Source organism: Entelurus aequoreus, linkage group LG18, assembly GCF_033978785.1.
Source record: "Entelurus aequoreus isolate RoL-2023_Sb linkage group LG18, RoL_Eaeq_v1.1, whole genome shotgun sequence".
NCBI classification, from domain to species: Eukaryota; Metazoa; Chordata; class Actinopteri; order Syngnathiformes; family Syngnathidae; genus Entelurus; species Entelurus aequoreus.
In genome coordinates this window covers 11,274,960-11,284,959 of record NC_084748.1, presented here as the reverse complement: position 1 = coordinate 11,284,959, position 10,000 = coordinate 11,274,960, and the positions used below count along the sequence as shown (strand labels likewise).

Here is a 10,000-nt window from a genome sequence, read left to right as displayed (position 1 = left end):
TGGCAGGTATTCCTGCCACATAAACCTTGACCGGGGTCTTTCTGTGACACCAAGAGACGACGACGCCTTTTTTTATCAGACTCGGTCAAAGACCCTGAACGTCACTCGGTGAAACTGGGGATGCAACGTTTTGTTACCAGGTGTAACTTCGACATTTAAAAAAATATATATACCAAATTATATATAATGTTTGTATTTGTGTAATGTTTATCAGATTTGTTTGTGTGCGGGAGAAAAGAAATGTAGGGTTACAAGAAAAATAAGTCAGCTGTAAAGTCGCAAAGATAGGAGAACAAAGTTTACCGTATTTTCCCCGACTATAAGGAGCACTTAAAGGCCTACTGAAACCCACAACTACCGACCACGCAGTCTGATAGTTTATATATCAATGATGAAATCTTAACATTATAACACATGCCAATACGGCCGGGTTAACTTATAAAGTGACATTTTAAATTTGCCGCTAAACTTCCGGTTCGAAACGCCTCTGAGGATGACGTATGCGCGTGACGTAGACCGGCGAACACGGGTATGCCTTCCACATTGAAGCCAATACGAAAAATCTCTGTTTTCATTTCATAATTCCACAGTATTCTGGACATCTGTGTTCGTGAATCTGTTGCAATCACGTTCATTGCATTATGGAGAAGGAAGCTGAGCAAGCAAAGAAGAAAGTTGTCGGTGCGAAATGGACGTATTTTTCGAACGTAGTCAGCCACAACAGTACACAGCCGGCGCTTCTTTGTTTACATTCCCGAAAGATGCAGTCAAGATGGAAGAACTCGGATAACAGAGACTCTAACCAGGAGGACTTTTGACTTCGATACACAGACGCCTGTAGAGAACTGGGACAACACAGACTCTTACCAGGATTACTTTGATTTGGATGACAAAGACGCAGACGTGCTACCGTGAGTATGCAGCGTTGGCTTCTAAACATTTGATCGCTTGACCGTATGTGCGCAACTTTTTTTTGCGTATGTACGTAACTTTTTTAAAATATACAAGCTTTATGAACCTTGGGTTAGGTGAACGGTCTTTTGGGCTGAGTGATTGTGTGTGTTGATCAGGTGTTTGAATTGTATTGGCGTGTTCTATGGAGCTAGGAGCTAGCAGAGGAGCTAGGAGCTAGCGTAACAAACACGCAGGTGTTTTTATGCAGGATTAATTTGTGGCATATTAAATATAAGCCTGGATGTGTTGTGGCTAATAGAGTATATATATGTCTTGTGTTTATTTACTGTTGTAGTCATTCCCAGCTGAATATCAGGTCACCCCCGGCTCTCACAGCATCTTCCCTATCTGAATAGCTTCAACTCCCCACTAGTCCTTCACTCTAACGTTCCTCATCCACAAATATTTCATCCTCGCTCAAATTAATGGGGAAATTGTCGCTTTCTCGGTCCGAATCTCTCTCACTTCATGCGGCCATCATTGTAAACAATAGGGAACTTTGCGTATATGTTCAACTGACTACGTCACGCTACTTCCGGTAGGGGCAAGCCTTTTTTTTATCAGATACCAAAAGTTGCAATCTTTATCGTCGTTGTTCTATACTAAATCCTTTCAGCAAAAATATGGCAATATCGCGAAATGATCAAGTATGACACATAGAATAGATCTGCTATCCCCGTTTAAATAAAAAAAATTCATTTCAGTAGGCCTTTAAAATCCTTTTTCCCCCCCTCAAAACTCGACGGTGCTCCTTATAACCCGGTGCGCCTAATGTAAGGAACACGTTTGGTTGAGCTTACCCACCTCGAAGATATTTTATTTGGTTCATGGTGTAATAAGTGTGACCAGTAGATGGCAGTCAAACATAAGAGATACATGTAGACTGCACTATGATCAATCAATCAATGTTTACTTATATAGCCCTAAGTCACGAGTGTCTCAAAGGGCTGCACAAGCCACAACGACATCCTCGGTTCAGATCCCACATCAGGGCAAAGAAAAACTCAACCCAATGGGATGACAATGAGAAACCTTGGAGGGGACCACCGATGTGGGGACCCCCCCAAAATGTGTTAGCGTGATGCTAATTTACATTGAATTTGCCATTGACAGGCTACTATTAGCATTAGCAATTTTACATGCCGATTTCAACACCTCCAAATTAAGTAGTGAGAACTCCAATTAAGATCAATGTTGCAATCAAACAGCTGGTGTGTAACAAGCAGAATACTTAACGCAACATTCAGCTACTTCCTAGTTAGCCTGTGCAGTGCTGCCATCTAATGTCTTGGAAGTGCAACTGCATTGCAAATGAGACACGAATAGCATAAGAAAACCAAATATAACAAATGGACAGTGCAGTTATCTAAATCAGTTCATTTTTAAATGTTACATGACATTTTTTATTTAATTATTATTATATTTATATTCTTTATTAAATTTTAATTTAATTTAATATTATGTTCCCTTTAGGAGGGAAGAGTCCACCCGGATTCTTTGATTCTAAAGTGGTCTAAAATACATGAGAGGTGACTTTATCAAGTACGAACAATAACAATACCAGAGCTGGAGAACGGACCGAGCCGTCTAAAGTTGGTGTTGGTGGTAGTTCTTGTAGTTTATTTTTACTGCACCTCAAGCATGCATGCACATGTTTTATTAAATTATCCTGTTGCATAATTTAGTCTCACTCAAGGGGCAGGTGGCGGCGTTCATGTTATTAAATGACACCGCGTGGAAGTGAACGATTTGCTTTAATTTATTGATACGCAAACACAAATGCGGGTGAAAAGTCATCAATTATTGACAAAGACAAAATGAAAAAAAGTTGTTTCACTTTAGTTTTTTGGGGGGGAGATTCTTTTTGCAGCCTGGCAAGGAAATGTTTGTGTAACTCTACACACCTGGGGCCTCATATAACTAGAGTCGTGCGGATTTCCTACTAAAAATATGAATACATATTTATTGTGGCAAAAAAGTATGAGCAAAACGAGCCAAAAGAAAAAGGTACTATGCTAACAACAACATTCTTACAGTTTGCATTTGTGACATACCAAAATATAAACAAAGAAATACCATTTCAATTAGTTTTAAACAAAATCGAGAATGCTAATGTTAGCAAGCTAAAATGCTAACTGTAAAATGCGTAAAGGTCTAAAATGTATTACCCTGATGTGTGTACCTGAAAAATGTCTTTAAAATGCTACAGTAGCATGTGAACGTTAGCATGCATCAAGTACCAAAATATGACTTAAGTTGTGTGTAAACCTATAAAAGTCAAAAGGTGGTTTCCCAAATGTAATACATATTTATTGTGGCAAAAAGTATGAGCAAAACGAGCCAAAAGAACAAGGTACTATGCTAGCAATAACATTCTTACAGTTTGCATTAGTGACATACCAAACTATAAACAAAGAAATACCATTTGAATTAGTTAAAAAAAAGATTGAGAATGCTAATGTTAGCAAGCTAAAATGCTAACTGTAAAATGCGTAAAGGTCTAAAATATATTACTTTAATTTGTGTACCTGAAAAATTTCTTTAAAATGCTACTGTAGCATGCAAACGTTAGCATGTATCAAGTACCAAAATATGACAAAGTTGTGTGTAAACATATGAATATCAGGGTTTCCCAAATTTGATACATATTTATTGTGCTAAAAAAGTATGAGCAAAACGAGCCAAAAGAAAAAGGTGCTATGCTAACAACAACATTCTTACAGTTTGCATTAGTGAAATACCAAACTATAAACTAAGAAATATCATTTGAATTAGTTAAAAAAAAATTGAGAATGCTAATGTTAGCAAGCTAAAATGCTAACTGTAATATGCAAAAGTTAGCATGCATCAAGTACCAACATATGACTTAAATTTTGTGTAAACCTGTACAAGTCAAAAGGTGGTTTCCCAAATTTGATACATATTTATTGTGGCAAAAAAGTATGATCAAAACGAGCCTAAAGAAAAAGGTACAATGCTAACAGTAACATTCTTACAGTTTGTATTAGTGACATACCAAAATATAAACAAAGAAATAACATTTGAATTAGTTAAAAAAAAATTGAGAATGCTAATGTTAGCAAGCTAAAATGCTAACTGTAATATGCGTAAAGTTCTAAAATATATTACTTTGATTTGTGTACCTGAAAAATGTCTTTAAAATGCTACAGTAGCATGTGAACGTTAGCATGCATCAAGTACCAAAATATGACTTAAGTTGTGTGTAAACCTATAAAAGTCAAAAGGTGGTTTCCCAAATTTGATACATATTTATTGTGGTAAAAAGTATGAGCAAGAAAAAGGTGCTATGCTAACAATAACATTCTTACAGTTTGCATAAGTGACATACCAAAATATAAACTAAAAAATACCATTTGAATTAGCCCAAACAAAAAAAAAAAGCTAGAATGCTAATGTTAGCAAGCTCAAATGCTAACTGTAAAATGCGTAAAGGTCTAAAATATATTACTTTGATTTGTGTGCCTGAAAAATGTCTTTAAAATGCTACAGTAGCATGCGAACGTTAGCATGCATCAAGTACCAAAATATGACTTAAGTTGTGTGTAAACCTATAAAAGTCAAAAGGTGGTTTCCCAAATTTGATACATATTTATTGTGGCAAAAAGTATGAGCAAAACGAGCCAAAATAAAAAAGGTACTATGCTAACAATAACATTCTTACAGTTTGCATTAGTGACATACCAAACTATAACCTAAGAAATATAATTTGAATTAGCTACAAAAAAAGCTAAAATGCTAACTGTAAAATGCGTAAAAGTCTAAAATATATTACTCTGAGGTGTGTACCTGAGAAATGTCTACAGTAGCATGTGAACGTTAGCATGCATCAAGTACCAAAATATGACTAAGGTGTGTGTAAACCTATGAAATTTGCTAAAAAAAAACAAAAAAGAAGCTTGCCTACTAACAATGGCATGCTAACAGGTATCATACATCAAGTAACTGCAACATTAGCAAAACTGTTAGCATGCTAATACTAAAATGCTAACGCTGTTTAAAAATGAGCTATGGGCTATACTTTGGACACCCCTGGGACTCTAAACGCTTCACTGATGTAAGCCATTTAGTTTTATAGTACTCTTACAAGATTTATAGTATTTATATATATATATATATATATATATATATATATATATATATATATATATATATATATATATATATATATATATATATATATATATATATATATATATATATATATATAGATTTATAGTATTCTTACAATATTTATAGTATTTATATATATATATATATATATATGTATATATATATATATATATATATATATATATATATATATATATATATATACATATATATATTTATATATATAGATTTATAGTATTTATATATATATATATATATAGTATTCTTACAAGATTTATAGTATTTATATATATATATATATATATATATATATATATATATATATATATATATATATATATATATATATATATATGTATATATATATATATATGTATATATATATATATATACATATATATATATTTATATATATAGATTTATAGTATTTATATATAGTATTCTTACAAGATTTATAGTATTTATATATATATATATATATATATATAAAAATACTATAAATCTTGTAAGAATACTATATATATATATATATATATATATATATATATATAAATACTATAAATATTGTAAGAATACTATATATAAATACTATAAATCTATATATATAAATATATATATATGTATATATATATATACATATATATATATATATATATATATATATATATATATATATATATATAAATACTATAAATCTTGTAAGAATACTATATATATATATATATAAATACTATAAATATATATATATAAATATATATATGTATATATATATATATATATATATATATATATATATATACATATATATATATATATATATATATATATATATATATATATATATATATATATATATATATATAAATACTATAAATATTGTAAGAATACTATAAATATATATATATATATATATATATATATATATATATATATATATATATATATATATATATATATATATATATATATATATATATATATATATATATATATATATATATACCGTAATTTCCGGACTATAAGCTGCTACTTTTTCGTTCTGGTCCCTGCGGCTTATATAACGGTGCGGCTTATTTACGGCCTGTTCTTCTCCGACACCGACGAAGAGGATTTCGGTGGTTTTAGTACGCAGGAGGAAGACGATGACACAATAATTAAAGACTGACTTTTCATATACCGGTAGGCTGGTTATTTTGATAACGTACAGGCGAGCACTTTGTATTACTTTGCACCGTTGTATTATTTGTACTCTGCACGAATGCTGTTCGCCATGTCAAAGATGTGAAAGTTTGATTGAATGATTGAAAGATTTATTGTTAATAAATGGGACGCTTTGCGTTCCCAAACAGTCATCTCTGTCCCGACAATCCCCTCCGTGGTAGCAGGAACCCCTATATACTACGCTAATTACACATCAAAACCCTGCGGCTTATACTCGGGTGCGGCTTATATATGGAGCAATCTGTATTTTCCCCTAAATTTAGCTGGTGCGGCTTATAGTCAGGTGCGGCTTATAGTCCGGAAATTACGGTGTATATATATATATATATATATATATAAATACTATAAATCTTGTAAGAGTACTATAAAACTAAATGGCTTACATCAGTGAAGCGTTTAGAGTCCCAGGGGTTTATAGTATTTATATATATATATATATATATATATATATATATATATATATATATATATATATATATATATATATATATATATATATATATATATATATATATAGATTTATAGTATTCTTACAATATTTATAGTATTTATATATATATATATATATATATATATATATATATATATGTATATATATATATATATATTTATATATATAGATTTATAGTATTTATATATATATATATATATATATATATATATATATATATATATATATATATATAGTATTCTTACAAGATTTAGAGTATTTATATATATATATATATATATATAAATACTATAAATCTTGTAAGAATACTATATATATATATATATATATATATATATATAAATACTATAAATATTGTAAGAATACTATATATATATATATATATATAAATACTTTAAATATTGTAAGAATACTATATATATATATATATATATATGGGTCAATTTATAATATTCATACAAGAGAATATACGCTGCTTTAGAGTGAGGGTGTACCTTATTATCTGTCCCACCACACAAAGGGCTAATCACTTTTCCCAAGGCGGCGATAATGAGGGCAATTAATCAACTAGCCGTTGGTCAATAGCGACGGAAGTGGGCAACACAAACGCGTGAAGACCATCCGAGCTCATTCATCTCACTTCTCATGACGATGACTCCGGTGGCGATAATGGTGATGAAGCACAGGAATGATCTCCCGCCAGAAAAAAAACGACTGCGGGATTTTTTTTGTGTATTTTAATCACAACAAACAACACACATTTATCAAACACTTTGGCTGGCTGACATTATTAGCATGTCTGTGACCTCCATGACTTTTACCTTTGTTCACCGTTTTAAGTCGATAAGGGTTTATAAATGTGAAGGTAAGTTCCTAACGCAGATGCTTAAGTACTTTACAAAAATGGAACATTATGTGACGTTCACAGAGGTGTAGCTAATTAAAAAATCATGTTGTGTGGGATTCCAGCAGACGTCGCATTTACTAACCTAGCATGATGTTAAAATGTAATGTTAGCATGTAGCTCACGTAGCTATATTACATTTAGTAACCTAGCATGATGTTAAAATGTAATGTTAGCATGTAGCTCACGTAGCTATATTACATTTAGTAACCTAGCATGATGTTAAAATGTAATGTTAGCATGTAGCTCATGTAGCTATACTAACTTGACTAACCTAGCATGATGTTAAAATGTAATGTTAGCATGTAGCTCACATAGCTATATTAACTTTACTAACCTGGCATGATGTTAAAATGGGATGTTAGCATGTAGCTCACATAGCTATATTAACTTTACTTACATAGCATGACGTTAAAATGCAATGTTAGCATGTCGCTCACATAGCTATGTTAAATTTAGTAACTTAACATGATGTTAAAATGTAATGTGAGCATGTAGCTCACATAGCTACAGTATATTAACTTTACTAACCTAGCATGATGTTAAAATGTAATGTTAGCATGTAGCTCACATAGCTATATTACATTTAGTAACCTAGTATGATGTTACAATGTAATGTTAGCATGTAGCTCACATAGCTACATTAACTTTACTAACCTGGCATAATGTTAAAATGGGATGTTAGCATGTAGCTCACATAGCTATATTAACTTTACTAACCTAGCATGATGTTAAAATGTAATGTTAGCATGTAGCTCACATTGCTATACTAGCTTAACTAACAGCATGATGTTAAAATGTAATGTTAGCATGTAGCTCACATAGCTATATTAACTTTACTAATCTAGCATGATGTTAAAATGTAATGTTAGCATGTAGGTCACATAGCTATACTAACCTAGCATGATGTTAAAATGTAATGTTAGCATGTAGCTCACATAGCTATACTAACCTAGCATGATGTTAAAATGCAATGTTAGCGTGTAGCTCATGTAGCTATACTAACTTGACTAACCTAGCATGATGTTAAAATGTAATGTTAGCATGTAGCTCACATAGCTATATTAACTTTACTAACCTGGCATGATGTTAAAATGGGATGTTAGCATGTAGCTCACATAGCTATATTAACTTTACTTACATAGCATGACGTTAAAATGCAATGTTAGCATGTCGCTCACATAGCTATGTTAAATTTAGTAACTTAACATGATGTTAAAATGTAATGTGAGCATGTAGCTCACATAGCTACAGTATATTAACTTTACTAACCTAGCATGATGTTAAAATGTAATGTTAGCATGTAGCTCACATAGCTATACTACATTTAGTAACCTAGTATGATGTTACAATGTAATGTTAGCATGTAGCTCACATAGCTACATTAACTTTACTAACCTGGCATAATGTTAAAATGGGATGTTAGCATGTAGCTCACATAGCTATATTAACTTTACTAACCTAGCATGATGTTAAAATGTAATGTTAGCATGTAGCTCACATTGCTATACTAGCTTAACTAACATAGCATGATGTTAAAATGTAATGTTAGCATGTAGCTCACGTAGCTATATTACATTTAGTAACCTAGCATGATGTTAAAATGTAATGTTAGCATGTAGCTCATGTAGCTATACTAACTTGACTAACCTAGCATGATGTTAAAATGTAATGTTAGCATGTAGCTCACATAGCTATATTAACTTTACTAACCTGGCATGATGTTAAAATGGGATGTTAGCATGTAGCTCACATAGCTATATTAACTTTACTTACATAGCATGACGTTAAAATGCAATGTTAGCATGTCGCTCACATAGCTATGTTAAATTTAGTAACTTAACATGATGTTAAAATGTAATGTGAGCATGTAGCTCACATAGCTACAGTATATTAACTTTACTAACCTAGCATGATGTTAAAATGTAATGTTAGCATGTAGCTCACATAGCTATATTACATTTAGTAACCTAGTGTGATGTTACAATGTAATGTTAGCATGTAGCTCACATAGCTACATTAACTTTACTAACCTGGCATAATGTTAAAATGGGATGTTAGCATGTAGCTCACATAGCTATATTAACTTTACTAACCTAGCATGATGTTAAAATGTAATGTTAGCATGTAGCTCACATTGCTATACTAGCTTAACTAACATAGCATGATGTTAAAATGTAATGTTAGCATGTAGCTCACATAGCTATATTAACTTTACTAATCTAGCATGATGTTAAAATGTAATGTTAGCATGTAGGTCACATAGCTATACTAACCTAGCATGATGTTAAAATGTAATGTTAGCATGTAGCTCACATAGCTATACTAACCTAGCATGA

General features: G+C 31.2%; 1 protein-coding gene across 2 annotated transcripts in view; it reads right to left on the bottom strand.

Annotated features, from left to right (window-relative positions):
• Positions 1-7,486: 7,486 nt before the first annotated feature.
• The window catches only part of LOC133633788 (ras-related C3 botulinum toxin substrate 2-like), an 84,632-nt gene continuing 82,118 nt past the window's right edge, over positions 7,487-10,000 (bottom strand). For both annotated transcript variants that reach the window (XM_062026485.1, XM_062026484.1), the window contains exon 6: positions 7,487-10,000. This exon is cut by the window's right edge and continues 1,778 nt beyond it. The gene's annotated coding sequence lies outside the window, so the exon portion shown is untranslated.